Source organism: Xenopus tropicalis, chromosome 6 (assembly GCF_000004195.4).
Source record: "Xenopus tropicalis strain Nigerian chromosome 6, UCB_Xtro_10.0, whole genome shotgun sequence".
Classification (NCBI taxonomy): domain Eukaryota; kingdom Metazoa; phylum Chordata; class Amphibia; order Anura; family Pipidae; genus Xenopus; species Xenopus tropicalis.
In genome coordinates, this window is record NC_030682.2 from 66809624 (window position 1) to 66817362 (window position 7739).

The 7739-nt window shown below is 37.1% G+C and overlaps 1 non-coding gene across 1 annotated transcript; it reads right to left on the reverse strand.

Annotated features, from left to right (window-relative positions):
• Positions 1 to 208: 208 nt before the first annotated feature.
• mir187 (microRNA mir-187) lies at positions 209 to 290 on the reverse strand. Its single transcript, NR_049598.1, has one exon. It is a non-coding gene; the product is annotated as a microRNA mir-187 (primary transcript).
• Positions 291 to 7739: the final 7449 nt, after the last annotated feature.

Genomic DNA, 7739 nt, shown 5'->3' on the forward strand with positions numbered 1-7739 from the left:
CGGTACATTTAAGTGAGGGCGTACTGATCTGAAATTCACACAATTTCCCTAAATGTTGCTTCTTCTGCTTCTTGATAAATGATTGATGAGCTAATTATCAATTTTTTTTTAGCATATACATAGCAGATATTTAAATCACAAAAACTTTCTTCACCTTTTGATTTGATGTCCCATAGCACTGAGTGGTCTTCCATACAGCAAGGTTGGATTTGGCCACCACTGGCTGCAACACAAGACACGAGGGTTCCAAGTAAGCTCCCATGTCCTGTGTTGTAACCAAAGGTATACCAAAAAATTCCAAAGAAAAATTCTTTATCCAAGTTCAAGTCCAAATAGGAAACGTTTATCCATACTTCTCTCAGAACCTGAGAAATAAAGACACAAATATGAGGAGAGGAAAAAGAAAAGAACATATTTGGTGATTTGTTTCAGTGTTTAAACTCCTTGTTATCATTTGATAACTTATCACACCCAATGAAAAGAAATGTTCAAGGACATTTCTTTGCATGGAAAACTTATTGGCTATTGAATGAGGTATGGCGTTATGAAATATTAAACATTTTCAGATTAAATATTCTACAGTTCTATTAAAGCAGATATGTATATATACCACAGATCAGTATTCATTCTCCACCAAACTTTATAATTACCATTACACATTAATAAGAATAAGAAAAAAATACTTCTAACATAAAATGACTGATATTTTTACAAGTAATTACTGATATAAAATTACTGATATTCAACAAATTATTTATTGATTTATTTTTGTCTGTTCAAAATGGTTGTAGATGTGCTACTTTTTATAGGAGTTACTGGTTCCTCATGACAGAATTGTCGCCACGTTGAATTTTCTTAAGATGTTAAAACAACCCATTCCATAGGTTAAAAAAACCGAAAGTTGTTTTTAATGCACCCCATTCATGATCACCAGATCATGCAAAACACTATTACTCCACTTGAAAGGTTTTGAAATGTAAAATTATGTGAACTATTTCACCTCTCTCATCTTTTAAAATGCATTAAATTTTAAAGTCTCTTATTTTTCATTAACTCAATATGTCTGTTCTGTAAAAATGGCTTGAGATATTCTAAAGGGAAAGCAGAACTCCTTATTTGTTCAATGTTCATATATTGTTTGTTGCTGCAATTAATTCTTTAACCCCTGTAAATGCCCTACAGATTTTAATAGGGGAATTTTAATGCATAAAAACATGCAGCACAGCTCCTGAAAACAGACAACCTGAAATGTAGAATCTCTAGAACCAGCACTATGGTCTTTTAATATGTAGAGTACTGTGAGTCTATGGGGCCGATTTATTAACCTTTTTACTGCCAACGACGTATGGGATACGTTGTGGCAGAAAAAGGGCTTAACTGCAAACGACGTGTCCCATATGTTGTCGGCATTTGAAGGCATGTGCCGCCGCTGCAGAGAGTTTCTAGCAATGACAGCCCCCTGGGCAATGAGCCAGGGGGGCTGTCATGTGGGTCCTGCGATGCGATTCCCCCCAATGCCGCCGCCCACTGAGATCCTGCAGCCTGGAGGACACACACACTTACATACATTTATACACACTTACGTACATTTACATACACTTACAGCACACAATTTAGCAGTTTTTTAAAAAAAAATTTACATTTTTGTTTTTTTTCATTTTTCACACTTATATACTGTACACTCATATACACACTTACACACTGTCACACAACTTTTACACATGTACACACATGTATACACAAACACTTTGGGGTTTTTTTTGTTTGTTTTTTTCATTTTACCACTTTGTTTTTAGTTTCTTTGACCTATAAACTGTTTATTTTGACAGCGTGACTATTGGATCAGATATTCTGACCACTAATTACACTGTCATGTGACTTATTTTGTTGTTTCACTGATTTGCACAATTTTTGTGGTATTATCACATTTTCATCCCTGTATAAGTGTTCCTAATCTGTTTTTTTTTTTTTTTTTGTAACTTGAATTTTTTATTGAAAAAGCATTTCAATGGTTTACATACATTCTTGAAAAGTAAAGCATAAAAAGATAGAGAAAGGAGATGGGGGTAAGGGTAGGTAGGAGATCAGTTCACCATTTATATCGCTTTGAAGATTCCGTTTCTATGGTATTGTTAAATTGCTAAATTGGTAACATTGAGGCTAACATTTCCCATGGGGCCCATATTTGCAGGAAGTGTGGGGTCCTGTTTTGCAGTCGGGCAATGTTTGACTCAAACAACTTGTTGCTTTCCACTCTGCGTTTGATTTCCATTAATGTTGGTGGTGTGGAGGATTTCCATTTTGCTGCTATGGCCAGGCGTGTAGCAGTAAGGATGTGATTAATCAGAGCTTGGGTGGATCTGTGAGTTTGCGGGAGAGGTTTACCTAGGAGGAACGTGCTTAAGTCTATTGGTATTGTAGTGTGGAATGTTTTGTTGAGCAGGTCTGAGACTTCCATCCAGAGTGGGGTTATACTGGGGCACGTCCAAAATATATGAGGTAAGGTGCCTATCTCTCAGCAGTTTCTCCAGCATAACGGTGATTGATTTGGGAATAATTTGTGCAGTTTAGCAGGGGTGTGGTACCAGGACACCAATATTTTGTAGATATGTTCCCTTTGTCTCGAGCAGGTTACCATCCATCTTGCGTTTTCCCAGATTGCAGCCCAGTCCTGGTCTGAGAGGGACTGGGGCAAGGTTAAGTCCCATTTAGTCATGTATTGATGTCTGGGTGGTGGGTCTCCTTGTGGTTCAGATAGCAGTTGGTATATTTTGGATATTAAGCCTTTTTGTGGTAGGCCAGTTTTTGCAAGTCGTTCAAAGGTGGTATATGGAAGTTCTTTCGCTCTGTCGCTATAGGGTCTCACGAAGTGCCTTAATTGCAGATATTCGAAGAATTGTAGGTTCCTTTGGGGGGCTGTTTGCGTGATATCAGCATAGGAAATTATCTCTTTGGTTCTTGGGTTCAGCAGGTCCCTTATGGTCTGCCAGTTAGTGGAAGTCCATTTAGTGATATAGTGAGATTGGGTTCCTGGTTGAAAGTCCGGGTTGCGGAGAAATAGTACGTTGAGAGATTTTGGGTTGAGCAGTTTATATTTCCATCTTAGGTTGTACCATATGGTTAATGAGTGGCGTGTAGATGCCAGCAGATCTGTCTTTGCCAGTGGGTGGTTTGATTCTGACCATATTAGGTAGTTTAGGTGACAGGCTTTTGAGTAGGCGTTTTCGATTTGACCCCAAGTGCAGTTTGAGTCCTTCTGTGACCAGGCTAGTAATTGCCTGATATGGGCTGCCTCATAGTACTTCCTAAACATGGGGACCCCTAGGCCTCCGTATTTACATGGTGTTACCAGTATATGTTTCCTAATCTGTTTTTAGCATAGCTTTGCCAGGTGTAACTTTGGTGTACAAAAATAACTTTACCTATTTTGAATTCATCAGAATGTGTACTTTCCAAAAATATATGGGTTTCTGGGGGTCTCTGTATAGTTAGGGGGTGTTATGGCACATATTACGCTGTCAGGGGTCTCTGTATGCAAAAGCTGAGTTGGCAGGTGAGAAATCCATATGCGCTATTTTCATTTTGGGGTCAGTATATACCGCAGACTTTGGTATATCTATGCATATTGGGCATCAAACTGTTCAGTAGACCTTAGGTGTTCCTATTTGGGGTGACTTGCCTTTGTACGCAAGAAATTGTGTGAGATAAATGCGGCAAATTGCAACATTTTTAGGCGATTTTCTGAAATGTCATAAAAACCAATAACTTTAGGAAAGCTTTGCAGATTGGTACTTTGGTGTAGAAAGGAGTCTTTACCCATGTTGGATTTGTCAGAATGTGTACTTTCCAAAAATATATGGTTTTGTGGGGGTCTCTGTATAGTTAGGGGAAGTTTCGGCACATAATACGCTGAAAGGGGGCTCTGTATGCAAAAGCTGAGCTGGCAGGTGAGAAATCCTTATGCGCTATTTTCATTTTGGGTTCAGTACATACCACAGACTTTGGTATATCTATGCATATTGGGCATCAAACTGTTCAGTAGACCTTAGGTGTTCCTATTTGGGGTGATTTGCCTTTATCTGATCTTTATTAAGAAATTGTGAGAGATAAATGCGGCAAATTGCAACATTTGTATGTGATTTTCTAAATGTCATTAAAATCTGCAAACTTAGGAAAACTTTACAGCTTGGTACTTTGGAGCAAAAAGAAATGTTTACCCTTTATAGATTCGGGGGGATGTGTACTTTCCAAAAATATATGGCTTTCTGGGGTGAGTGTACTTTTTTGTAGCATTATCCCACATAAAAGGTGTAAATGTGTTGATTTTGCAGGAGCTGAAATGATAGATCAAATGGGGGTATGTTCTCATTGGGGCCCCTGCCACATACTTAGGTAAACCTATACATATTAGGCATCAAACTGTTCAGTGGACCCCTGGCGTTCAAATTTATGGTGTTTTATCTTGGTACCTATGTGGAATATAAGATGCTGCAAAGTCTAAGCTTTGAGGGGATTTTTGGAAATGTCATCAAAATTGCTAAATTTAGAAAATCTGTGCGGCTTGGTACTTTGAAGTAGAAAGACACGGGTACCCATTTTAGATTCAGGGGAATGTGTACTTTCCAAAAATATATGGCTTTCTGGGGTGAGCGTACTTTTTACTAACTTTATCCCACATATAATGATGTAAATGTGTTGATTTTGCTGGAGCTGAAATAACAGAAATGATTGATTAAATGGGGGTATGTTCACATTGGGGCCCCTACATGTCACATACTTAAGTAAACCTATACATATTGGGCATCAAACTGTTCAGTGGGCCCCTGGCGTTCATATTTAGGGTGTTTTATTTGGTTACTGTATTTGACCTGTAGGAGATAAGATACTATAAACTGGAAGCTTTGAAGTGATTTTTTAAAATGTTCACAAATTTTGATAAAAACCAATAACTTTAGGAAAGCATTGTGACTTGATAGTTTGGAGTAGACAGACAGTTGTGCCTATTCTGGATTCCCCAGAATCTGTTCTTTCCAAAAATATACAATTTTCTGGAATAAACCTTCTGTTAGTGGAATTTTTGTCCTTTAAATCTAAAGTATGCAGCTTTCTGAAGCAGTGCTTTGGAAATTTGGTAGTGTACTGCTGGGAATTTTTGACCTATACAAGTGAGAAATCTCCATAAAACTATATATATTTGGTATTGGCACATTTAGGAGACATGGAACTTTCCAAATCAGTTGTATATTTGTGCATAAATTTTTGTTTCTAGTATGTGTGTTTATATTATGGAAAATTTGATTTTTTTTTCATTTTTAGACATTTAGAAGCCTATATCTTGTTACAGAATTGGAATTACACAAAAATTCTACCATATTTTGTCTGTTCTGTTTTCCTGGGTAAACTAAAAGTCCCCCCGAGGAAAGGCCCCTAAAGTGAAACAGTGCAAAATGTCCAAAACGGCTGGCAGTAAAAGGGTTAAAACGCGAGTTTGAATCCCGAATGGGAAAAATTCGGATTGTATACGATAATTTCTGAAGATCAAAAATATCATGAAAATGCTTACGAAATGATAAATTATAAATAAATATATATATATTTATTTTAGTATACATTTTTGTAAGCAGGTGAAATTTTGCATTCCACTAATGGTAGAAACACCATATTTCTTTCCTTAGGTTCTGTAAAAATGATCTTCTGTGTCAAACTTCCTTCTCTCAGCAAAATGCTTTGGGGCACAGCACTAGCCTGCACAGCTTCTCCTCTCACCTCCTCTCTTCGCCTTCTCCCTCTTCCCGCCCTACCCTCACCAGTGAAAGATACAGGCAGCAGGAGAGATGTAAGCAGGGAAGTGATGTCAGAACAAGCTTAAATGGCAGCTGCTAACTTAAACAGAGAGAGCTTCTAGGGCTGTTTACACAGGTATGGTAAAGCATTCTACAAAATAAATATAGCATCTTTGCTTGCACTATTGTAAATAACTTATTGGCAATAAAATGCCAATAAAAGTAGCTTTCCTTCTCCATTAACAGATTGGTAACAAAATAAAGAGATTGGGTTTTTTTGCATTTAAAGTTTGTATCTATTAATGTAACATCTATAAATAAAGAATTTCTGAACCTCAAAATGTTTTTTTTATATAAATTTGACTAAATCCACTGTAATGCAGTTTATCAGCTATGCATCCCCCATAGTTTTACAGCAGCTTATCCATGTAAACTATATTTGAGTGTCTTAAACAACAATGCACAGTATGTACCAGTAAAGGGTTACAGTGCATCATAGTTATACGCTTAGAAAACCCTTATATTTTATGACGTTACTGCTCTTTAAAAGCACTTATAAACTGACTAGATAACCCCTTTTACTGCACACATTTCTAAAACAAACAAGTTCTCCAGCAATAAACTCAATTATTTCAGCTCAGCATGATGGCTTTTCCATAAATGCCTCAGTTAAAGGCTTTAGCAGAAACCTAAAAAGAATTCAGTGTTTTGGTTAGATTCTACACAAGGAATTCTGGCAAGTAATCCCAAAGACCTCCAAGAAAATTCCATTTACATGGGTTTATCCTATAGGCTAAAGCTCACCCATTGGGTTTTTGTAAGCAGAAGCCAGGGTAATAGCTCATCAAATTCCCAAAAATGACCCGTTTCACCCTTCTTGGGGCTCATCAGTGTAGTGCATGGTTTTCTGATCAGCTTAGGTAGAGCTAGGGGTGTGGGTGAGCTTTAGCTTTCAGGATAAGCACGGGTAAATGGGATTTTCTTGGACCTCTTTGGCATTAGTTCAGAGAATTGCTTGTGTTTATTTGCCTATGTATGAGGTGGTCTTCTCAACTCTTTTGATTCATCTCTTGGGTAGATTCTGGAACTGATGAATCCCTAGTTCTGTGAAACCAACCTTTAGAACAACTGAACTGTCCAACTGCAAATGACTGGCAGTGCGGTAGCACACAAAGAAGCTTTGTTGACATTTTACTGTATAAAATATATCTCTGGTATATTATTTAACATCACATTGCTGACATACACTGAAACTAAAGGCAGAGATAAACAAGTTAGGCTCATCCCTGTTAGTTCATTAGATAAAGTGCCTATTGCAATTAAATCCATAAACCTCTGCAGACCAAATGGGCACTTACCATATGACTGGCCATACACATGAAGGCACACATTCTATATTTTTCCATGCCTTTAGGTCAACAACTTAAATGACCGACCTGCAGGAAGTGAGGTGGCGCTGCTGTCATGGTGAGTAAACTACATGAAATCCAATTGGATAGCAAAATGGTCTTTAGAAACTGACATACATGGTGAGATGGTCATTCAGAATGGCTTAAATTAAACTTCCTGAGCTCCTTGTGAATTAAAGAGTGGAGGTATTTTTACAATGATGGTAGTATATAAATTTTAGGGCACATTTCCCACGTTATATTCTATATGCAGATATAATTTACTTCCATAAATAATATTTTAGCTCTTCATAAATACTGTGAGGTGCATCTTTTATTTGAAAGTATAGCTGTGTCTACCCATTTTCAGCATTTAATAAACTGCACAAACTGGTTCACCATCATATTTAACACTTAAATATTTCATAGTATTTTAAATTAGGTTTAAAACAGCTAGCTTATTTATATGCTGTATAATCATACATAATGTCTAGTTATAAAATCCAAATGCAGAGCTAAAATAGAGGCAACAATGTAGAAAGTTCAACTGATCTGCACTGAAAGTAAG